General features: G+C 43.3%; 1 protein-coding gene and 1 non-coding gene across 2 annotated transcripts in view; both read right to left on the bottom strand.

The window, feature by feature from the left end:
• Window positions 1–17,657, bottom strand: part of KDM6B (lysine demethylase 6B) — a 53,214-nt gene extending 35,557 nt beyond the window's left edge. Inside the window, exon 1 of the mRNA XM_056570088.1 lies at window positions 16,604–17,657. The gene's annotated coding sequence lies outside the window, so the exon portion shown is untranslated. The remainder of the gene's footprint in view (window positions 1–16,603) is intronic.
• Window positions 10,655–10,849, bottom strand: LOC130267904 (U2 spliceosomal RNA). The gene has a single exon (XR_008843331.1). It is a non-coding gene; the product is annotated as a U2 spliceosomal RNA (small nuclear RNA).
• Window positions 17,658–25,767: the final 8,110 nt, after the last annotated feature.

Genomic DNA, 25,767 nt, shown 5'->3' with positions numbered 1-25,767 from the left:
GTGCAGTAGTGATGGCAAAAAAATTTTTTAACCAAATTTTTATTAATTTTTAAACACGAATCAATTTATGTGGGCGGCAGGGCACTAAAAATGTAGCTGACAATAATAAAAATGTGGTGTGTGTTTTTCACTTTTTTTTTTCTTTATTTTTTATATTTTTTTTTTAGGTAGCAGTACTACTGCTCCCAGCATGGAACAACACTGTTCCATGATGGGAGTAGTAGTCCCTGTACTAATATAGATAGATCGCGCCGGATGTCACTCCTGACACCCACTGCGATCCGCTCGTCTATGGTCCCCTGCACTAATAGATATCTATCTATCTCTCTCATATATATATATATATATATATATTTTATATACATTATAATATATATATATATATATATATATATATGTGCGCTATAAAAAAAAAAGTGGAAATACGCCAAAAAGGATAAAAAAATAAATTAAAAAAAAACACCAAAACTGAAAAACGCAAAGTGGAAAAAAGAATTTAGCAATTTCTCATTGATTTACAGCTGACATCTGGCCACAGCGTTTTTTCAATGAAAAAAATGCTATGGGCGCCTTTTGGGGTTTTAAAAAAAAAAATGTATTTTTTTTTTTGGGGGGGGGGGGAAACGCACACAAAAATCCAAGTGGAAACTTAGCCTTCCAATAGCGTTCTGAACAAACAAGCAGCGGACGTTTCCTCACAGAAGAAGCTGTGTCATTCCAGGCGAGCGTGAAGAACGGTTCGAACCATTCCGAAAAATCTTCAAAAGGTCGATAGCATCAGCGGTTGGCGGTAAGATTGTACTTGGAATAGAGAAGAAGAACAGGGTCCAGCTCCCAAGAAAAACGGATAAAATCCAAAATTTTAATTCAAGCCATTAAAATAGGAGTGAAAAAAAAGAAAAAAAAAGGGGGAAATAAAATCATAGCAGAAACGCCGACGCGTTTCGGACTATAGTGCCCTTAATCATGGCATTGTATGTCTTTGGCGTTATCGCAACGATTATTTACTGTTTGTTTTGGTCTTTTCTGAAATGAGAGCTTTTCGTAAGTCCCGACACCGCCAAAATACTTGCGACAAATTATTATAAATTTATTTTTTGTGTTTTTTTTTTTTTTTTAAGTAAAGTTTTTATTTGTGACAATTTTTTTGTCAAAACGTGACAGAATATGAAAAAGGACTAAAATTTGCGCTTCACACTACCCCAATTTTTCTTGTCAAAACGTGTCAGACTATGCAAGGGACGTACGGAACGGAGCATCCAAGACCGCGATGGTTGAATGTCGTAAGGCTGTGTTCACACCTGGTCCGGTTACAGCAGATCCATTTGTGTATATGTCAGTGGTCTCAAAACTGTGGACCTCCAGCTGATACAAAACTACAACTCCCAGCATGCCCAGACAGCCGTTGGCTGTCTGGGCATGCTGGGAGTTGTAGTTTTGAGACCACTGAAATGGGTCTGCTGTAATCGGACCAGGTGTGAACACAGCCTTATGACATTGCGCCATCGCAGTCAAATGTCTTCCAGTCCGAACATACGTGTGTGTCAAATGCTCCGTTTGGTGCATCCCATGCATAGTCTTGACTAGAGATGAGCGAACTTACAGTAAATTCGATTCGTCACGAACTTCTCGGCTCGGCAGTTAATGCCTTTTCCTGCTTAAATTAGTTCAGCTTTTAGGTGCTCCGGTGGGCTGCAAAAAGGTGGATACATTCCTAGGAAAGAGTCTCCTAGGACTGTATCCACCTTTTCCAGCCCACAGGAGCACCGGAAAGCTGAACTAATTTATGCAGGATAAGTCATCAACTGCCGAGCCGAGAAGTTCGTGACGAATCGAATTTACTGTAAGTTCGCTCATCTCTAGTTTTGACCAAAAATTTTGTGTATCGTAAAGCGCGAATTTCGTCCTTTTCATATTCTGTCACTTTTCGACCAAAAATTTAATTAATAAATAAATTGGCGTAGCAGAAAGAGCAATTTCGTCCCTTTCATATTCGGTCACATTTCGACAAAAAAAAAAAAAAAAAAAATAGAAAATAGTGTATGACAAATGCACGCCAACGAAACAATCCTCTTTACATCCGTCGCTTTCAATAGAAAAAAAAAAATAATTATATATATATGCACAAGTTCTGTTCGAGTTGCGAATGGAACGGATAGAAAACGACACGGAAAGAAACGGATACATTTGTATCTGATAGCTTCTCTGATGGTCAAACAGATCAGGCAGTGTTCATGTGACGAATTTTGCATCCGGTGAACCTATTGTGGAAACTGATGGCCTAAAATTGGATGCTAAAAAAATAAAAATAAAAATCGGACGTGTCTAAAAATCATAATAATAATAATTTTAATAAAAAAAATTAAAATTAATTAATTAAAGCATCCAAAAATTTTATGAAATTAATTAAAAAAAATTTAAAAATTATCAGGGTTTATTTTTCTCAAACTTTCCAGAAAATTTTCAAAGCTATTGTGAATATTAAAAAAATAAATAAATAAAAATTTGTGTACGATTAAACTGCTCATTTAATATTCACAATAGCTTTGAAAATGTACAGCAATACGATTTACATACACAATAATGTAAAAAAAAAAAAACAAAAAAAAAAAAAACATCGATACAATTTATATCCGTTTTGTATGGGGGGACGAATTAAAAAAGAAAAAAAAATGGACTATGATTTTACAACAGATTAAAAAAAAAAAAAAAAAAAAAAAAAAAAAAGGGGAAAAAACGTCAACGGATAAAATGGGTGCAGAGAAAGATGCATCTTCATAAACGATTCTATTACATTTTTAGGGATAGAATTGAACTTGACAGATGCAAAAATCACAAGAGAAACAGAGGCAGAGGAGCCAATGCAAGTGTGAACTTAGGAGTCTTCTGATTTCGCCTAGAGTGAATTTCACCCCATGATCGAATGACACCATCTATGAATTTGACCCTGCAGGTCTCTACGTGTTTGGTTGTATGTAGTCATGTGACACTGTGCGGGACACTTGAGGTCACGTCAGGAGGGGCAACTCTGTACAATGTTTCAAAGAGAGGACTAGAAGCTTTGGACTTGGATTGTGACTAAAGGCGGCGTGAGGAGGAGGTTCCCGAGTTCTTCTCAAGACGCGGGGCGTGCAGCAGCCCTGGCACCAGTGTGGGCAGGTGTCTGAGCGAATGATGACGGCAGAGTGGCTTGTGACACGGGAAGGATGTTGCCTCCATATATACAGTGTGAATACAGAAGACTCAGGAGTTAGGGAGGGGGAGGAAGTGACATCAGAGAAAGAGGAAGGGATGGGGAGGGGGGGGGAGACAGAGACACAAAGGAGTACGAGGAAAAGAGAGCAGCAAGAATGGAGGGAGAGTGTGCTGAAAGAGACAGACGTGGGTGGAGAAAGAGCAACAGAAGGAAGTTTCTAAGATCGAAAAGGGCAAGCAGAAGACGGGGGGTGAGAGGCGGTGGATGGGGAGGAGACAGGTCGAAAAGAGAAGAGGGGAAACAGGAGATAAGACTTTTGGGGTGTAGACAAAGACTGACAAGATTAGAGAAAGGGAATGTGGAGGGGTAGATATAGAGAGTAAGAGGAAAACTGTTGTTTGAGGGACGATAGAGAGAGGTTGTGGGGGCAAGTAAGAGACAGTCAGAAGTTAGGGTGATAATAGAAGCAAAAGTTTCGGGAGTGGGTGCTCGAGGGTTTATGTCATGATCGTGTCACACGGAGATAACTCTCGAGATGGACGTATCTAATTACGACACATGGCTCCGGCAGACTGGCAAGAAAGATGAGATCACCGTATAGATCGTACACCCCGTAGAAGGGCGAGACATTCTGTTCCCCCTTACAGGACACAGTCATCCAAGAGCTACACACCGTCACGACTTTAACCCACTACCGACAGCCCTCGTGGAGCTCGGTGGCTAAATAAAAACTTGGCTCATGTTAGAATAGCCGAGATTATAAATAAAAGAACCTCGTCAGACGTTAAAAATATTTCGAGGGAAAACTGTGACTGTGAGGAAAGTTTGAGATCCTTCCTTCCCATGTGATTGGATTAATGTAGGACACCAGAGGGTTAAAAGTCTATATTTTATTAAATCGGGGCATCACTAATAAAACCCAAGAGCTGACGCTTCATAATCCTAACGTGACCATCCGACGACTACCAGTAAACTTTTTTTGTTTTTTTTTCTTCCAAGAAACCTGCAGATCATCAGCTCTTTTCCCATAAGAGCGGTGCACTTCTACTTTCTCAGAAACCACTGTTACAAAACACTTCTCCTTTGCATCAAAACTTTCACAAGTCTCCACAATCAAGTCATGTATACGTGTGACATAACGCGTGCGTGACAACATCAATAGTTAAGGTGAAAGCACAAGATCTTAAAAAGGTGGCATACACAATAGACAGAAGTACGTTCAAGAGTGGGCAAATGTCGAATTAACGTCCGGTGAAGGACCAACAATGACACAGCTGTACCTGTATTTTAGATAATACTGGCCACTCAAACCCAACAATCACTTATTAAATGTGTATACCCAAGCTTACAATCAACCCCATGTTTTACAAACAAATGTATGTGTACGGCAAAGGTGACCCATACGAATTTTAATCACGACCAACTTTAGTTCCAGCGATGGCCGTCTGATCGGTTGACTAAATTGATAATTTGCTGTAACATGTCACCTTTTAAATCAACTTCAATCTAATGTGTATGGGTACGTTAAGACGAGTGGATTTGCAGCGTATTTTACGCTGCAGATCCACCGCTGAAGGACCTCTATATGCTGGCTTTACATGTGCCTGCTCGGAGCGACACTACGCCGCTACGTGCACACACACTGAAACGATGTGCGAGTCGCTGCGCATGCGCGGTGTACTCGCACACATGGCGGTCGCTCCCTCTGCTCAATGAGCTGCCGCGATGAGCGAGTATAGTGCGCATGCGCGCGGAGACTCGCACATCGCAGTGTGTCTGCTTGTAGCGGCGTATTGCCGCTCTGGGCAGGCATATGTAAAGCCAGCATATAGGAGGTCCTTCAGCGGCCGATCCGCAGCTAAATATGCTGCGAAAATCCGCTCGTCTGAACATACCCTATGTCTACCTGTAGAACCTAAGACAGGAGCGCAGACATTCAACCACCACCTTTCCATTTACATAGGAGGCAAGGGACCTGTGTTCTTGGCAATCGGAACCCCACAATCACATATTTATCCCCCATCTTGTGGATTGGTAAAACATTTTAATCTTGGGATAACCCCACACATTTATAAGAGCATAAATGACCAATAATAGACAACAGTAAACATTCATATACATCATTCCTAACTTTTGTCCTTAAAGTGCACCTGTTAGAGAGAATTTTAAAATTTCAGAAGTTTTGATGGGACGAGGTCTTTGTGCTGAGACTGAGAACTCCCCGACTTGTGGTGATCTCAGTCTAGACTTATGAGGCTGCAGGAAGGATAGCGCTTCTGCCTGCTTGTTGTCCTAATCTGTGGGGATCTCTACACTGGGACCCAGACTGACCAAAACTTTTTTGTTTTTTTAAATGATACTGTATATACTCGAGTATAAGCCGACCCGAATATAAGCCGAGGCCCCTAATTGCACCCCAAAAACCCAGGAAAAGTTATTGACTCGTCTATAAGCCTAGGGTGGGAAATACATCATCCAGACCCCCCTCATCATCCAGACCCTCGTCATCATCCCTTCATCAGTGGTCTTCAACCTGTGGACCTCCAGCTGTTGCAAAACTACAACTCCCAGCATGCTCGGACAGCCATCGGCTGTCCGGGCATGCTGGATGTTGTAGTTTTTAAACCTCTGGAGGTCCGCAGGTTGAAGACCACTGCAGCCTTCGTCATCATCCAGCCCCCCCCCCCTTTGTTTTGTACTCTCCTCCCCTCGGCGGTAAGTTAGGGTGAGCTGGTCCGGGCCATCTATGCTGCATCCGGTGGGGATGGTTAGTCTTTGCGGGCTGTCCATTTTCACTGGGGGGGGGCCTCTTCTTCGCGCTTCGGGCCCAGACTAGTGACGTTGCCTTGGACGACGACGCATAGGGATGTTGCGTCTTCAAGGCAACGTCAATACTCCGGGGCCGGGCCCCAAGCGCAGAGAAGAGACCCCCCCCCGGTGAAAATGGACAGTCCGCAATGACTAACCATCCCCACCGGACGGTCCCTGCAGCATAGATGGCCCGGACCAGCTCAACCTAACTTCCTGCCGAGGGGAGGCGAGTACAAAACAAAAAAGGGGGGGGGGCTGGATGATGACGAAGGCCGCAGTGGTCTTAAACCTGCAGACCTCCAGAGGTTTCAAAACTACAACACCCAGCATGCTTTGACAGCCGATGGCTGTCCAGGCATGCTGGGAATTGTAGTTTTGCAACATCTGGAGGTCCGCAGGTTGAATACCACTGATGAAAGCATTGACAATCGTAGAGTTTGCTCGAGTATAAGCTGGGGGGGGGGGGGGGGGGGGCGCATTTTCAGCACGAAAAATCGTACTGAAAAACTCGGCTTATACTCGAGTATATACGGTAGGTACAATTTTAAAAAGGAAACCAATGTCCAGGACTGACCTCTTTAAATTTACAGATGCCAAAATAACATTGAATAGTGAGGTACCAATTTCCCTACCAAACACCCTCCAGAACTACAAGTCAAAAGGGCTGGAAAATAACTTGCAATAAACACCCCAGCCTCTTTGTAAGTCAGGGCAGGCCATGTGATACTTCCATGAAAAAGTTTTCATCAGTAGGTGCTGTGACTTAGTGACTAGAATTACAGGAGCCATAAGGCAATTGTCCATATATATCAATGTGCCAGTCCACCAGGATGCCAATGTGGTAGAGATGGAATATCCTTAACCAACACTAGTTGAAACTCGCTCGTTCTAGTTAAATGGGCACTGTCACCAACTTTTTTTTTTTTTTTTTATATGTTGTAGTACTTTTGTACTACAACATATCTCTAATATAGTTTCATTATTTATTAATTTTTTATTAATATGGTGTAATTTACGTTTGAAAACCGGCCACTAGGGGTCTCCCTCCTAGTGGCCGGCTGCAGCCTGGCGTGACATCACGGCTGAAAAAGGACTGATGCGGCCTTTTCATTCAGCCTGCGCTCGCTTCCTGCCTGTCAATGAGACAGGCAGGGAGCGAGCGCTGAGAGCGCATTGGCTCCCTGGCCTCACACACCGGCCCCGCCTCCCAGCATACGCCGCTGCTGCTGCCTCAGAAAGGACTCAGCACAGCACTTGGGTATGTCTGCTTGGGGTGGGGGGATTTTAGCGCCCGGGGTGGGGGGGGTTTCATAGTGCCGCAGCCATAACAAATGTATTGCTGTCAGCGGGGCGGGCGGGGGTTAGCGCCGCGGCCACAGCACTATGCAAAAACAGGTGTAATGCTTTCACCGGAGCAGGCGGGGGTTAGCGCCGCATGTATTGCTTTCAGCAGGGGGGGGGGGGGGGGGTTAGTGGATGCCTCCAGTTGTTTCACCACTACAACTCCCAGCATGCCCTGACAGCCGATAGATGTCAGGGCAAGCTGGTAGTTGTAGTGGTAAAACAGCTGGAGGCACCCTGAACTAAGGGCGGAAGTGCCGGCCCCAGCAGGCATCAGTGACGTGGTGCCTGCTGGGGAAGTCTGCCTAGTAAGTGAGCACACTACCAGGCAGACAAAAAGGCATTTCTGAAATAGTTAAAAAAAAAATTTAAGGCAGGGAGGGGGTTAGGGAAAGATGGGCAATAGACAGGGAAAGAAAAAAAAAGAAAAAAGAAGGATGGTGGGAGCTACCCTTTAAGCTCTGGTATAATATTCTACTTGTCCACGTCCATCTGAATTGGCACTGCTGATCCACACCAAATCCACCCAAGACCCACAGGAACATTAGCCCCACAGCTTACCAAATACAGAATTAATATGACCATCGATTGTCGAGAAATTGTTAGGGCACTTCTACAGGAACATAATACAGGCACATTTTTTTACGGTTGTGGAGCCACAAGTCCTGACCCAACTGTGGTAGTCCAATGAACATTTGTCTGTTCAGGTCTCTGTGGTTGTATTGTAGATGAAAACCAACAACAGGATAAAGATACAGGTTATCCACACCTTATGAGATAAATATGGCCCTTGGTAGTAAAAAAATTTATAAAAAAAAAAACACTACAGGAGACAAACCAATGAGGCAAGATCAATTCAAAACCTTTTACTATAAAACTTTAGGTGACAGCATTCAAACCCTTTTACTATAAAACTTTAGGTGACAGCAAGATAGGTCTGTACTGACCTAAACAAAATTAGGGTTAGGGAAATGAGGTACAGTGAAGCCCTATTAAAATACACAATACTAGCCCTACCTAACTTAAGAAAAACTGCATAAATTATTTACAAATGTACAATATCGTGGATAGCTCCTTTATCCAGCGCGTTTCACCCGGAAGATATAGCAGGTTCATCAGGGAACAGGAAGATAGTCAACTCTAGTACAGATAGAGATGATCAATTGATAAATCAAAAATGAAAAGTAATAGATCCAGGGTAACGTCTCAGTCATTGTCAAGATAGAAAGTGTAAAGTCAAAATGACTGAGACGTTACCCTGGATCTATTACTTTTCATTTTTGATTTATCAATTGATCATCTCTATCTGTACTAGAGTTGACTATCTTCCTGTTCCCTGATGAACCTGCTATATCTTCCGAGTGAAACGCGCTGGATAAAAGGAGCTATCCATGATATTGTACATTTGTAAATAATTTTTTGCACCCTTACCCCATTCCACACATTATAGCAGGGAGGGTTTTTCTTTAGTTAGGTAGGGCTAGTATTGTGTATTTTAATAGGGCTTCACCTGTACCCCATTTCCCTATCCCCAATTTTGTTTAGGTCAGAAAAGACCTATCTTGCTTTGTAGGTTTTGTTTGCTGTCCCCTTAAGTTTTATAGTTAAAAGGGTTTGAATTTATCTTTTTGGTTTCTCTCCTATAGTGTTTTATTGTATTGTAGACTTCAAAATATTCCTGTATTATGCTTGTGTGAAACTAGCCTTAGGCCTTGATCACATCTGCGTCAGAGGCTCCTTTCAGGGGCTAGATAGTCCAGAGCCAAATGGTCCAGACACAACAGGCACCAGCGGATTCCACTGACTTGCGGGTCCGCCTGGTGTCCATTTATTTAGCAGGATGTGACCAAGCAAAATTTTTTGTCTGCACAGATTCTTCTAATTAAACAGATTCTGCAATGGAGCTCCACTGCAATGTGAACATAGCCTTACCCTTTGGTGGACTGGTCAAAGGGACCATTAGGCTAGGTTCCCACTACGGAATTTCCGCATGCAATTCCGCAGAATTTCTGCTTACTAAAATGTATAGTATAGAGAAATGGGTTTTCTGTTCACAAATTCACACTTCGGAATTTTGAAGCGGAATTTGTAAACTGAAAATCTGCTTAAAAATTTCCGCCCGAAGAATGGCATTGCTCATTCTTCAGACGGGAATAGTTGCGGAACACATTGCAGTCTATTGGGGACTGCAATGTCTGCGTGGTCCTAGCGCCAACTGATTCCATCGGTGCTGGCCACACTCTGAATCGCCAGGTGGAAATTTTCCGTCTGGTGATTCCGCACTGTGAACCTAGCCTTTAGGGGTATAGAGAGCTAAATGGATTTGGGCACCCAGCTGTTAACCTGGCAGGCCCTTCAGCAGGGGTGATGCATCATTAATGCCAGTGCATAAAGCAGATGATACCAGGTCTGCCACAGTGAACCATGCCCTGGGAAACATAAAAAATTGCCAGCACACCAGAGGAGAGCCTGGAATGAGACAGGTAAATGGGAATCTGCCAGGACTCTAAATGCTTGCGTAACCGAAGATTTCTTCAGAGTGGAAATGTACCAAAGGTATGAAGCACAGGATCAACAAGTCCAGCAGCAAGGTGCATTTTTTATTTTTATTTATTTAAATTGCAGAGGAACGAATCACCCAAAGTGCATGTAAAAAGTGCAAAAAGTGTTACACTAAAAAAAAAACACTCACAAAGGATGCGGTTTATCGCAAGCCCTGCTCCTACAGGAGAGGCCCCCCAACAAAACTTACCCTTCTCCTCCAGACCAAAAAGGTACCTGCGAGGTTCCAGGCTCGATGTTCCTTTTTGCCGAAGCTACTAAGGGACCACAAATTCTCCCAGCATCCCCCTTGGAGTTAGTCAAGGTATCTGCACACAGAGTCGTAAACGGTCGGTACCCTGCCCATGCAGGAATACCCGGGGTTTTTACAGGGAGGTGAGGAACCTAATGGCCACACACACCTCCCCTAGACCGCTAGTAGGGACACCCAGAAGGGCTACCGCATCCTGACAATCCTGTGGACACACAACACGCAAAAAGTGACACAGTGACAAAAAGAAATAAAATCAGTGAATGTGCGCAGATATACTGCCCGGACATCCAACAGATCTATAAAAATTTCTCTGATCCTAGCCAGAAGGCCAGGAATCAAGAGGTAAGTGCCACAAGATGAAGAGATCATGGTGCCAGTGCTTCCATTCAGTGAGCCAGTACACCCAGTGAGTTTCAGCACTTGGGTGTCACCACTCCCCGAGGCACTAAAGTACCTCGGCTCTAGACCCTCCCAGCCTCATGGCGAGACCCGGAGGGAACAAGTCACATTGGGGGAGCCGTTGAGCAGATTCCTCAAAACCAGCCCCGAAACGCCCTGGTACACCTGTCCCCTCCATGCAGCACCCCACCTCACAAGTCCCACATCAGTGATGCCCGATCCAACACTGAAATGAACACTGATAAGAACAGATACTACACTTGATCTTAGCCAAAAGGCTGAGAAGTGCATATGGGTAAAGTTTTCCATAAGTCTAAGATCATTGTCTTTCTTTCGAATAAATCCTACATTGATGTATGTAAAGTTGGCCATACAATTTAGATAGTGGTCAGCCAAATGTTTGTTCTCCGACATCTCGTCCCATACAAGCCCTTTTAACTAAGCGTTTAAAGAGGTACTCCGGCGCTAAGACATCTTATCCCCTATCCAAAGGATAGGGGATAAGATGCCTAATCGCAGGGGTCCCGCCGCTGGGGACCCCCGTGATCTTCCACGTCGCACCCCGTTAGGATCAGCCCCCAAAGCGTGCTCGCTCCAGGTCTGATTACTGGCGATCACGGGGACGGAGCATAGTAACGTCACAGCTCCGCCCCCGTGTAACGTCATGCTCCGCCCCCTCAATGCAAGCCTATGGGGTACTCCGGCCCTAAGACATCCCTCCGGTCCCTCTGCAATCTCTCATGCTGCACCCCTATCATCCGCTCACGGAGCGAAGATCGCGCTGTGTCCGATAATTCACAATCACGGGCCTGCTCAATGCACAGGCCCGCCCTATTTGGGGAGGGGGCGCATGATGGCTGCCACAACCCCCTCCCTTAGACTTGCATTGAGGGGGCGGACCCGTGACGTCACAATACTCCAGGCCCGTGATTGTGAGTCATCAGACACGGAGCGATTTTTGCTTCGTGAGCTGATGATAGGGGTGCTGCATGAGAGATTGCGGGGGTCCCCAGCGGCAGGACCCCCGCGATCAGACATCTTATCCCTATCCTTTGGGGAAGTTAGTATTGGGTAAGGTCCGAGACCCTTCAACTGCTCAAACGGAGGGGCAGAAGCAGGCGGCTGAAGGTGCTGTGCCCCTTCATCACCGCTCTGCACACGCCCCCTCCCACAGACTTGCATTGAGGGGGCAGGGCGTGGCATCACTAGAGAGCAGGGCCATGACATCACAATCCTCCAGCCCCTGTATCGCCCGTCATCAGGCATGAAGCGAAGTTCGCTCCATGCAGCGGATGACAGGGCGTGCTGCAGGATAGTACCCTAAACGGGAGTATAAAATATTATAAGAGTGTGTGTATATATATATATATATATATATATATATATATATATATATATATATATATATATATATATATACACATACACACACACACACAAATTGTTTACATGTCGTAGACACATAGCAAACGATAGCCAGAGATATGAGAGTTCAGACTTCAACTGATCCCTATATAAGTGCAGAGACAAGTGAGCTTTCTTAAACCATGTGACCGAGCACATGTCTATGGGACCAACTTGGCCCTTTCTATCGATCAGTTGAGGTCTAAACACTCAGACCCGACCAATAAAAAAAATTTTGACATGTAAAACAGACCTGCATCGTGGATTTTAAAGTTAATGTAAATTTACCTCACAAATTTGTTGAAAATTTCCCCATTGCAGTTAGTGGATTTTAGTGAATTTCCCCATTGCAATCCATGTGGATTTTTGTGCGAATTTCCTTGAACTTTTTTCCACATGTAATCTGTTTAGTTTACATTAAGCCTTAGGCTGTGTTCACACCGCGTACGGTGACTCCACAGACAGCGGACACCAGCAGAACTTTTCTAGGACGACTTGGTAATGCGTCGTCTATTCTTTCTGCGGATGACGGAAATTCCGCCGTGTGCACAGAGCATCCTAATTGAAATCAATGGGACCTTAGAGTCGAGTACTGTCTTACAGATTAGAAATGCTACAGATTTTCCGCAAATTTCCACCAAATTGCGCGAATTTGCTGCCACACATTTGCAGGGTAGAAAATGTAAATTTAGATTACTTGTTTTAGGCTATGTTTACATGACAGATTTTCTACATTTAGTAAATTCCGCTGAAATAAATTACCAATTCACTTCAATGGAGTTCCTGCTGCAGGATTTCTGCTGTGTGAATGTAACAGCGGAATCCTATTGGATTGGATATAAATTCATGCAGAAATTCTGGCGCGTGAACATTGCTCTTGTTGATTCAGATCAAATGTGTTTCATCAGCGAAAACAAGAACATTTTATTGTGGATTCTGAGTTCCCAAGAGACACCAAAGCGGAAAATCCGCAACTAATGTGCAGTAGGTAAATTTCTGGAGGAAAAGTTTTGAGTGGATGTTAAAGGGTACCTCTCATCAAAAAAGCTTTTGATATATTATAGATTAATGTATGCAGAATAACTTTACAATTGCAGGTTATTAAAAAATATGCTTCTTTCTATTTAATTTTCCACTTTGAAGAAATGACCACTAGGGGTCTCCCTACCAGTCCTGGCAGCAAGCATTTCAGACTCATGCTGGAGTCCTAAACACTACGAGCTGCCAGCCTGCTTTGTTCACAAAGGAGAACACTCAGAGCTGCCAGCCTGCTTTGTTCACAGCCTGTTTGGCTGTGCACAAAGCAGGCTGGCAGCTCTGAGTGTTTAGGACTCCAGCATGAGTCAGAAATGCTTGCTGACAGGACTGATCGGGAAAAATACAATAGAAAGAAGCATATTTTTCATTAACATGCTATTGGAAAGTTATTCAACATTCATTAATCTAAAATAGGTAAAGGTACCCTTTAAGTCCAATGACTTATGTATGCGGCAGAAGAGTTTATTGGTTACATACATCAATGTAGAAAGTGTCTTAAGAAACAACAATGACCCAACAGCTTTCCACATCTCAGCTTCCGGGACCACGATTTGCAATGAAACGAAAAGAAAATCTTCAGCTCACCTCCCAATGGTTTTGCACGGATCCTCAGCCTGGCCCAAGCTTGATACGTAGTATATGAAAGAATCGGAAGTGGATCCAGCAATTCCCATAAAACATCGATTTTATTCGTAGTTGAACAGCATAAAAATCTTTTGCAGTTAGCCCTCACAGCACACCACCTAACCAGTGATACACGGCAACATGGACGCATTTCGAGCGCACGGTGATCAAGAGCGCGCATGCGCACGAAACGCGTCCATGTTGCTGTGTATCACTGATTAGGTGGTGTGCTGTGAGGGCTAACTGCAAAAGATTTTTATGCTGTTCAACTACTAATAAAATCGATGTTTTATGGGATCCACTTTGAATTCTTTCCTATACAGTGGTCCCTCAACATACGATGGTAATCAGTTCAGTTCCAAACGGACCATCGTTTGTTGAAACCATCGTATGTTGAGGGATCCATGCAATGTAAAGTATAGGACAGTGGTCTACAACCTGCGGACCTCCAGATGTTGCAGAACTACAACTCCCAGCATGCCCGGACAGCCAACGGCTGTCCGGGCATGCTGGGGGTTGTAGTTTTGCAACATCTGGAGTTCCGCAGGTTGAAGACCATTGGTATTGGAGGTTGTACTCACCTGTCCCAGACGCTCCGGACCGTCACCGCTGCCCTGGATGTCGCCTTCCATCGCTGTCGCCGCGTCCCCGACGCTCTGGCAAGGCTTCTGCTTCCCTGTCATCCGCGCTCTCCGTCGCCGCCATCACGTCGCTACGCACGCCGCTCCTATTGGATGACGGGACGGCGTGCGCAGCGACGTGATGATGACAATGGAGAGCGCCAACAATGCAGGGGATCCTGAAGAGGACACGCCGGAGCCCCGAGGACAGGCAAGTGATCGTCAGCGGACCACACGGGGCACCGTAAACGGCTATCCGGTGGCAGCTGAAGCAGTCTGCGCTGCCGGATAGCTGTTTATGCGATGGCCCCGACATAAAAGCATTGTATGTTGATGCTGCCTCTGAGAGGTCATTGTATGTTGAAATGATCGTATGTTGGGACCATCTTAGGTCGGGGGGGGGTCACTGTACTGAGGAGAATAATGGTTGATCATTGTGGTTATACCTGAGTCGTGTGTGGATGTCGTCCATGTTTTTTCATATACCGGGAGAAGCTGTTAAACACAAGCTAACCCTATAAACCGTGCAGACCCACCTATACAGACACTGTTAGACTACGTTCTCATGGCGTAATTTCCGGAATTCCGTCTGAATTTCTGTGTTATCAAAACACAGAACTCCAAACAAAATTCAAGCCCCATTGACTTCCATTGGACTCTGCAATTCTGTGGAATTCCACAAACTTTAATACTGGTCTTATATTTTTGAGGAAAGCGGAATATCCGCTGAGGAATGCATTCTGCGGAAATTCTGGAATACCGCACGGATATCCCGCCATGTGAACATAGCCTTTGAGTATGTTGAACATGACCTGATGCTGAAGTCACAACATCACTGGGATAGGTTTAGAAGCCACCGCTGCTGGGTGACAACCTTGAATCCACACACACACACACACACACTTGTGGACATCTGAAATGACCACTCACATGGTCCTCCTTTTTTTCAGGGATATTACAAAGGACACCAAGAACTGGAGGGGACAAGTTGAGGCAGAAGAGCTTTAAGGACTTCTTCACACTGAGCATCGACTCCATGTGGATTTACACTTTCTAATAATTTCAACAGGAAATCTTTAACGCAGTTTGCACGTTTTTTTTTTTTTTAAGTGTTCTTTTTGTCCTATGTGGATTTTGAATGAACCCAGTCACACGTTTTATGATGCCCAAGACTGAATAAAACAGGTGTCTGCCCTAAGTGATGCTTCTCTTCCCTTCTGTGTATAAGGAAAGAGGTGTTATTCACAGCCAATGTCAGCCAGCAGGGCTGAGACCAGCCTCCAAAAACCACCCCAATGACTAGCTACTGGCGTCTAAGGTTTTTTTAAACTATGATGAAATCTAAAACAAGAACTGACATATCAATTCTCACTGTATTCTTTTCCCATTTACATCAATAAGACTTAGAAAATTTGCACCAAATCCACTTTAAAAAACAAAAATTTTCTTTTTGATTTTGTTTTGTTTCCGTGTCAAATCCACACCAAATTTGCTTAAGGGTGCGTTCCCACCTGGCGTATACGCAGCGTATTTCACGCTGCACAAAATTTACGGAAGCAGCGGGAAATACGCTGCGTATTCCTCGCTCACTATACACACAGGGCTTTCTGGCGGCAGCCCTATGCGTATAGTGAGTTTTGGAGGCGGGGCCGTGCGCCGTAATGACTGACATGCGGCTCTACGTCCAAAACTCACTGCACACATAGGGCTGCCGCCGGAAAGCCCTGTGTGTGTATAGTGAGCAAGGAATACGCAGCCAATTTCCCGCTGCTGCCGTAAATTTTGCAAAGCGTGAAATACGGTGCGTATACGCCAGGTGGGAACGCACCCTTAAAGTTATTCGAGTTAAGGGTTAATGTGAACCTGTGGCCAACCTCCCAAAAATGATATTTTACCTTCATTTATTAGCTTAGGCTAAGTTTACACTGCGTCGTGCTCCAACATGTTCTGGGTCCATATGGCTCATTTCCTTGTGCCGAACGGACCTAGAACAACTAGGAGCACAACTGACACTGCTGGGTCCCATTGACTTGGATGGAGTCAGTGGGGGGTCCAATATCTTACCGAACGGCAGTGTGAACAAGCCCTTAGGCCGGGTTCACACTACGGAATTTCCAAGTTGGAATTGCATTTTGAAAGTCCAGTGCATTTCTATTCAATGACCGTAAAATCTCATTTTTGGGGGGTTGGTCACAGGTTCTTTTTTTAAAACCCACCTAAAAATTTGCGCCAAAAAGAATCCACATGGATTTTCTTGACATAAATGTAAAAATTTAGTCTGTGTGAACCCTAAGACTTTTATTTGTAATACATTTAATCACATAAAACAGATCCAGCATGAACATATAAACTCACCGTGTCATCGAGGGCAGAAGGGCCAGTTCCGATATCAAAGCGGAGTGTACAACCGACCCTGCAACAATACACACAGGATTAGTGGGGGAAAGGACGTCAGCGAAGTGAGTGCAAGAAAGAACAAGTAGTCACTGTGCATGGGGATAAGCGGTAAAAGACCAGAAAATAGAACAAATTAAGTAAGATCATAAGGTATACGACACGGGCAGACATGTTGCGGCTTCCAGCCGTCAGAGAATGTTGTGACTAGTAGTTCCATTATAACAAAGTCACAAGGCCACTGTCAATAAGATACTCAAGTCATATCTTCAAGACTTTTCTCCTGCTAGAAATGAGACAAAAGCAGAACATTTTAACAGCTTCAACAAGGTGGACAACATCGTCATCCAAAGTTTTGACTACTCTCCTTAATCTCGATCGGCCATTCCCATAAATCTAGAAAAATAACAAAATGTGTCCACCTTGTTGAAAAACTGCCTTTTACAGAAAAATACAATAAAATCGCATAAATTTTGAAAATTAAGAAAGGGGTTTACTGGGATGGTTTACATAAAGTTTGTTGAGAAGACCACTGTGGGCATCAGAAAAAGTAGGCCAAATTGCCCATGCACACTACATAAATTCAGCTGAATTTAGTCAGTGGATCCGCCCTACCCGAAATCAGGGATAATTTTGCACTGAATTTTCTGCAGAAATCCGTAGTGTGCATGAGCTCTATGGCCCAGATTTATCAGACTGTGTGAGAGAAAATAGAGAGATTTTCCCACAGCAACCAATCACAGCACAGCTAACGAGCTGAGGTAAAGTGAAAGCTGAGCTGTGATTGGTTGCTGTGGGAAAATCTCTCTATTTTTTCCCTCACATAGTTTGATAAATCTGGGCCTATGACTCTTAATTGCTGTAGAAAACAAGGTCACTTCTTCCCACACTTTGTTCTTTTCAATAAACTTTATTTACACAGACTTTCAATCTTGTTGGGTGCTTAAAGGGGTACTCCGGTGGAAAACTTTTTTTTTTTTTTAAATCTACTGGAGCCAGAAAGTTAAACAGATTTGTAAATTACTTCCATTTAAAAATCTTAATCCTTCCAGTACTTATTAGCTGCTGAATACTTCAGAGGTCATTTTTTTTTTTTTTTTAAACAGAGCTCTCTGCTGACAACACGAGCACAGTGCTCTCTGCTGAAATCTCTGTCCATTTTAGGAACTGTCCAGAGCAGCATATGTTTACTATTGGGATTTTCTTCTACTCTGGACAGTTCTTAAAATGGACAGAGATGTCAGCAGAGAGCTCTGTGTTCCAAAAATAATATGATTTCCTCTGTAGTATTCAGCAGCTAATAAGCACTGGAAGGATTATGATTTTTTTTAATAGAAGTAATTTACAAATCTGTTTAACTTTCTGGCACCAGTTGATTTAAAAAAAATAAAATTAAAATAAAAAAAGTTTTCCACCGCAGTACCCCTTTAAGATTGTAGATCGGTGACAACCATACAATGCCAAACTCAAACAGTCTGACATCTTCTTGGGCATTTTGGCTGGAAAAAAAGTTGTTTAATGTTGTGGTTTATTGCAATTATTTATAAGAAGATTAAGCACCATGTCCTTCCCTCTGTTGGCGATAAAACCCATAAACTATTGTTGCCAATTTACCCATTTACCCCACCAAAGAAAAGCTGCCCCTAGTCTTTAGCCCACCCTAACCCTCTAAACCCCAGCACAATCTTCTCAAATTTTGGAAACATTACCTACTAGGATAATCAGCGGCGCAATTATTTGCCTAAAAACCAGATTAGTGTTACTTTGGCCAGTTGAATGCACACGCATGTAAGCTGCGGAAGATTGCAGGTGGCAAAGCAGCAGGGGCATGCGCAGGAGTAGTAATTTAAGGTTCTCAGCTCAGTTGAGGATGATGGATGCTGCCAAGTCCCAGGAAGAGACCTGCAGACGATCGGGTCTTTTCCTCAAGGCTGGGTCGAAAGGCTGCACGTGGCACTTTCCCCTTCCCGAAGAAGGAACCTGTAGAGTAATACTACATTAAAACGGAATACCAGAAATGAAAAATTCACAAACCTCCAACCGTCACAGAAGATGATTTTCATTTAAAATTAAAAACCGCTCCTTTTTAGATAAAACAAACAAAGCACACAAAAAAAAAATTTGAGGAATGAGGAATCGGCTGGCACTGACAGCAGTCAGACCGTCCTCTGGTGGTGAATTATAGTAGGTAACTAGGTCAAGGCTAGACAGTGACTTGTGCCAACAAACGCTTGAAAATCTGGCGAAATATTTTATAATTTATACTCAAGCAACTATAATGGGCGAAGGTCCACTTTTCTGGGAATAGGCCAACAGATATCTAAAGTGTATGGCCAGTTTAGGGGTATGTTGACACGTGGCACAGATTTTCTGGATTAAGCATGCATACATGTTGAATGGGGAGAAAAATGCTGCCAGACTACTCTGGAGGTTACTTACGGTATTTACCGGAAAACAAAAAGGGTCAGTCAGCTAAAAAAAAAAAAATCAAACATGCCCAATCCTGCGATCAGAAAGTCAGGATGCCATTGTACAAAGTAGATGGTTTGGCCTACACTTCATCTAATGTGTTTGACTAGCTTTAGAAACAAGAATGGATGATTTTACTGAAGTTATTAAGCTAATGTGCACATTTTTGGGCAACTGGTTAAGTGGGCGCTTCCTGTATGTCAATATGAAAGGAGGAAGCGCTACTTGTCAGGTAGTCGTGAGAGGATCGGGCAGGTGAGTGGGTTTCTTCATTGTATTTTTCCCAGGCAGAGTCCATACATTACAATTTTGTGGCTTAGGACAACCCTTTTTAATTCAGTTCTAAGCCTAAATGGGCAACTAGTGTAGTGACCATAAAAGGGGAGGCATCAATATAGCAGCAGGATGGTGTATACATCAAACATCTGTCAAAAAGGTATAAAAAGATGTCTATTGTGGTGTAATCCCAGTGGGTCCAATAAGTTTGATGGACCCAATGTAGTCAATGTAGTAGGTCCATTTTCTGAACATGCACTGTTTCTGTGCAGGACTAAAAACTGTGGCAGACTATGGGGCCCTTGGAGAGAGGGGGGCCTAGTCCTGGTGGGTCCCATGCCTATTTGTATAGGTAAGAAATTCTGCAGTACTCCTCTCTCCAGAGAGCTAAGGAGTGTACAGACCAATAGGTCATGGCAAATAAGGGGGAAATAAAAAAAACAAACACCTTTCTGTCTGGGGGGCCAAAATCAGACACCATAATAGAATGCCCATTTCAATATTTGCCATGGGGCCCCCTTTCTTCTATGTACACCACTTCCTCAGGCTGAGCGATGGTGCCACCTAGACCATGCTTAAAAACGGGTTGTCCCAAAAAACAAACAAACAAATAAAACAAACGAAACTTTAAAAAACAAACAAAACATTGGATGGGTAAAAGCAGGGGTTAGGGCAGGTAAGTACCAATAGTTCTACGTGGGATTGCGCAACCAAGTTTGCTGTGTTGCTTTGTGTGGATTGTGTTGGGGGCTAAAAAACCACAAGTGGCCAAGACCCTACAGTCGAACAAAATCCATCCAAGATACATTTCCTATGAGAGTAGGGTCGTGGTCAGCTTTGGGTCATAACAGGACCCCAATCTCTAACCTTTGCTGCCATGCAATACCATCACAGCAGTGCCTCGCAGCAAATTTGGGGTTTCGCAACCACTAAAAGTGCTTTACCATTTTTACCCAGCCCCCGACACACACTTTTTTTTTTTTTTTCTTCACAAAAACAAAAGCTTCCTTTAATCTGGCATTTGGACGATAAGAAATTATATTGTTCTCAAGATTCTCTGTGTGTACAACTGTATCGTTTGATAATTTGTCAAATCTCATTGATGCTAGATTAAAGGAATTATCTACATGCATTGGGTGCGTGCACTTTTTTTTTTATAGTTAATAAATAAAAAGGAGCAGAAAATTTGGACAAAAGTCTTTACGTTTCACCTTCTTGTCGGATGGAGGTTATGAATTTTAACATCAACACGTGCGGATATTTACATGTTTTTTACTCTAGATCGTCATTCCGTAAATGCATACATTACGCATGGCACGTTTACGGCGTTAACATTTCCGTCCGGAAATTAACTGAAGATAATTAGTAAAAAAATTAAATCTTCGGAATATTGGTAACACAATACAGTGCTGGGTGAAAAAAATTCACAGCGGTAATACAATATATTCCAGTGCAGTCGACATGAAAAGGCAGCCATTTTTTTTTTATAAGCGCTTCCCAAGATGCATTCGTCCAAGACCACCCTGAAAGGAAACTTTCTTTCCTGTCCGCGATGGCTCTTTCCTGGACACCTGTGGCCGCAATACGGTCACGCTTTTTAATTTTATAGTCGGCCAAAACTGAGGCAGCTGGTGAATTGGAGGGGGGTGGTGAAGGGCGCGCGACTAACTCCAACGATAAGAACACAAGACACCTGGGGGTGTCATCTGTCTAATACGGGAAGCGGTCATAGTGTTCGCATGTGGCAGGTTGGCTAAGGACACAAAATCCTAGAATAAAAGTTTTTATGAAAGGAAAAAATGGCATAACAGGTGAAAGCATTTTTTCCCCGCTTTGTAAAAGTTGAAATTGTATGTTCAATATTTCAAATTAGAAAACTTTTTACCAAAAAAACAAATCTGTCGGTAAATTTTACCTCAGAAATGCAAAGTGCCATCGCAAATGAGCTTTAGCGCCAGTTCCTGCATACCTTTGGCGAGCTTTAGCTCACCATAGCTTTCACAGTACTGTTATCAATATTTATAGGAATCTCTCATGTCAGCCATTTTGTATGGTAAACTGAAATGTTCCAAAATGGCGCAGAAAGGGATTCATAGAGCCAATAAATGTGTCTTTACCCATGTCAGCCAATCAGATTTCCGCTTTCCTGTTACTAAGGCTGACTGGAAGATGTGTCCTGCCTGCTGATTGGTTGCTATGGGCTACTCTTGCAATTTAAGACTAAATGGAGGTCCAAATTTAAGGTACCCTGGAAACAAGACTGTATTGCAGCCCTATTTCAAACATATATCTAAATCTGTGTAAAGGAAGAGTGGTGCAGAGTTGCCCATAGCAACCAATCATCGCTTCTTTCATTTTTTAATGAGGCTGCTGAAAGAAGCGATCTGATTGGTTGCTATGGGCAACTGGTCAACTTTTCCTCTGCACAGGTTTTGATAAATTTCCCCCAATATCTTAACATAATTTATGGGGTGGAGTGGCTTTCAGTACCAACGCACAGGATAACAATGGTGTTGCCCATACTAACCAGTCATATTACATACAGCCATCTTGTTGCTGAGTATAATCCATACTAACCAATCAGATTACAGCTCTATTGTTGCTGAGGCTGACTGGAAGAATAAACTTGGAAACAGATTGGTGTTTCTCATACTGACCAATCAGATTACAGCTTCCTTGTTGCTAAGTGTAACCCATACTGACCAATCAGATTACAGCTTCCTTGTTGCTAAGTGTAACCCATACTGACCAATCAGATTACAGCATTCTTGTTGCTGAGTGTAACCCATAATGACCAATCAGATTACGGCTTCCTTGTTGCTGAGGCTAACTGGAAGATCAGACCTGCTGCCTGAGTGGAGCTGCTCATACTGACCAATCAGATTACAGCATTCTTGTTGCTAAGGCTGACTGCAAACTGATGTTTCTCAAACTGAGCAACCAGATTACAGCTCCCTTGTTGCTATGGTAGACTGGAAGATTAAACTCACAACCTGATTGGCTGCTATGTTCATTCACCCCCTCCCACCTCTGGCCTTGGCATTGAACTTTTATAATTCACCTCACAGACTCCAGTTTACCTCAGAGAGCAGAGGAGAGATGGCAGCCATGTCAGAGGCTGGACACCACATTAAGGTAGCCATTCTTTTGTTTTTGTTTTTATACTGTACTTTGCTCCATTCTCAAACACACAAGTCTTAGTGTGGAGTAATCCTGTCAGCCATTTTGTGCCAGCCACTGTAGGGGGATTTGCATAAACACCTGCACTTGTGGCAGAATCATCCCCATTCATGTGTATGGAAGGGACTGAAACATCTGTAACAAATCTGCAGTGTGTGAATATACCCTAAATCTGGGATTCCATTTTTGTGAAAACAATTCGCAAAACACCATAAAATCACAGCATGATGAGGGTATGGCGTGTTTTAGGAAATCTTGGCATTTTTTTTTCTATGGAAGCAAAATATAAATAAGATTTTTTTAGTATAAATTATTATTACGGAATAATTTTTTTTTTAATCGCCTAGAAATCCTTAAGTCACCTAACGAATGATCCATGTGACTTGTACACGAAAATGCCACAAAAACTGCATCTTTGGAGTACAAAAGGAAGGGCCAGTTTTTTGTGTGTTTTTTTTCCAGGTAAAAAAAAAATGCCACACAAGTTGTGTGAAATCCCAGCCTCATGACATGTTAAGGGGTTAGGCTGCATTCACACTGAGTTTTTACATTACGGATGCCGGATCCGGCTGGGGTAGGGGCAAACCGGGCTCTCCCATACCCCAGCCGGACCAGCGCTGAAATCCATTTTCTTTTATGAGCCGACCGGAGTCAAACGGCGACTCCGGTCGGCTCATTTTTGACCCGTATGCGGTTTCCTGACCAGACCAAAAACCGTAGTATACTACGGTTTTAGGTCCGGTCACAAAACCGGATACGGGTCAAAAATGAGCCGACCCGTATTTAGAATTCACTAGCCCCAGATTTAAAATCCACTGTGGACAATTCTGCTGTCTGAACAGCAATGAGGATTTCGCATTGATTAAAATAATCTGCTTGAAATCTACCCATTTTATTATTGATAATTTTTGTATTGCCTTTGGTTCTAGAGTACGGTACGTATGGTACAGGCATAAAATACATATCAAAACACAATTGCAGATACCATGAACGTGAAACAGAGTACAATACAGACTGATATAGAGGGCCCTGCCCACGAGGGCTTACAATCTACAAGATCAGTGTAGAATAAGACTCCTAAGAATTGTGGGAGTTGCATATTCAAGCGATAATTGGTAAATTTATACATTGTGATTATAATAAAATAGTCAAAAGGGGTTCTCCAGCGTTAAACTTTTTTTGGACACACACACACACACACCTCTACCTACCTCCTGCTGTTCCCTCAATACCTGCAGTATTGATGTTATAACCTCCAATGCGATCGTTTTCCTGGCGTGAAATAGGAAGAGGCCTGTGTATCAGACTGCAGCTCAGCTAATTGGTGGCCGCAAAGGTGTCCCGCCTCGGCAAGTGATTGGCCAAGCGGTAGTGTGACAGTCTTTTTTTATGGTGCTAGCATTCCAAACATGACACTGCCACTGTGGTGGGACACCACTGCGCCCACCAATTAGCTGAGCTACAGTCTGATGCATCGACCCCCGGCACCAGGAAAAGGATTAAATCGGAGGCATTGTCAGTGATACCTGGCGGAACAGTGGGAGTTAGAGTTTTGGGTTTGCCAGCAGCCTGGGCACGATTGTGAAACAATTTAACGTCGGAGTACCCCTTTGATTTCATAGTTTCAAAAACCATTACAACCTGCACCTGGGATCCATTACAGAAACCTTCCATCATACTTGTGATACAGTTCAGTAGCAGAGAACAATCTTTAGGAATACAGTCACATAAGGTTGAAAACTGCACCATTACTAAAACACAAAACCTTGTATATGGTTCCCCTAAATAAATGCATCTTTACATAAGAGACTTTTTCATACATAGCACAATAAATCTTCCCATCTTATAGTAAGATTCACTTTATTGCCTATAGCAAAAAAAAACTTTAGTTTCAGCCAGAGTAATATGAAAAGGTCTAATTGGTTGCTATGGGCAACAGAGAGAATCTAACAATAAGGCCCTGATTTATCGAGTTGTGCGCCAGATTCTGGGGCATTGCACCAGAAAATAAATGTGGGGGGTACTATGCTGGCAACCTACTGTGGGGGTACTATGCTGCCTACCTTATGTGGGGAACTATACTGCCAACCTAATTGGGGGGGGGGGGACTACAACCTAATGTGGGGTAACTATACAGCCAACCTACTGTGGGGGAACTACAACCTAGTGTGGGGGAACTATACTGCCAACCTAATGTGGGGGGACCTATACAGCCAGCCTAATGTGGGGGTACTATGCTGCCAACCCACTGTGGGGAACTATACTGCCAAACTAATTGGGGGGGGGGGGGGAATGGGACTACAACCTAATGTGGGGGGGGGAACTATACAAAAAAATCTATACTATATAAAAAAAATCTGGTTAGTGCACCAATACTACTTTTGGGGCCCCACTTTGGATTTTTCCCAGGGCCTAAAACCGGCCCTGTATAGCATACTGCAGCAACATACGCAACTGCCCTGGTTTTGTAGATGTTGCCTATAGACTCCCATAGCACCGTATAGTGAAAAATTTAGTCAACAACGTTTTTCAATTGAATAAAAGAAAAAAAAAAAGTCCATGTTGATACATACCAACCAACTGTATGCCAGAAGAACACTCACAATGGCCCAAATTAATAGAGCACGGGTACTCGAGTGTTCTGGCTGCCAATTGTTCGGACCAACTGGCTTAAATACAGACAGCGCAATTCATGCTGCCTGCATCATTCTGACTACAAGAGGCCAAATCAGAAATGCAATGCAGGATCTGGGAAAGGATTTAGGGTTGTGTTTCCAAACCTGTAGCTAACCAATTGTTAGGCCACGTTCAGACATCAGAAATTCCGCATACATGCAGAATTCTGCATCCGGATTTGTCCGGAATTCCACATCTTTGCAAAACTCTGTGGACTTTGTAAGGAATTCATGCAGAATTTCCACATTAATCCACAGTGCACTGAAAAAAAAGTGATTTTTTTCCCATTACAAAAGTAAAATTTTGCATGAAATTCGCACATTATCCACATCTAGTGGAGAAAAGAATATCCCATTGACTTCAGTGGGCTTTCGCAGCTGAAGTACGCAAAAGTTTAAGACATGACTTACATTTTTGTGGAATTTTAGCTGTGGAACGTCCACAGCAAAAATTCTGCAATGTGAATGGGAGTGCTGAATCCATTTGACGTCAATAAGGCTATAAAACACATGCAGATTTCAATG

This window comes from Hyla sarda, chromosome 4 (assembly GCF_029499605.1).
Source record: "Hyla sarda isolate aHylSar1 chromosome 4, aHylSar1.hap1, whole genome shotgun sequence".
Classification (NCBI taxonomy): Eukaryota; Metazoa; Chordata; class Amphibia; order Anura; family Hylidae; genus Hyla; species Hyla sarda.
The sequence above is the reverse complement of the archived record's forward strand: the minus strand, read 5'-3'. Positions and strand labels throughout refer to the sequence as shown.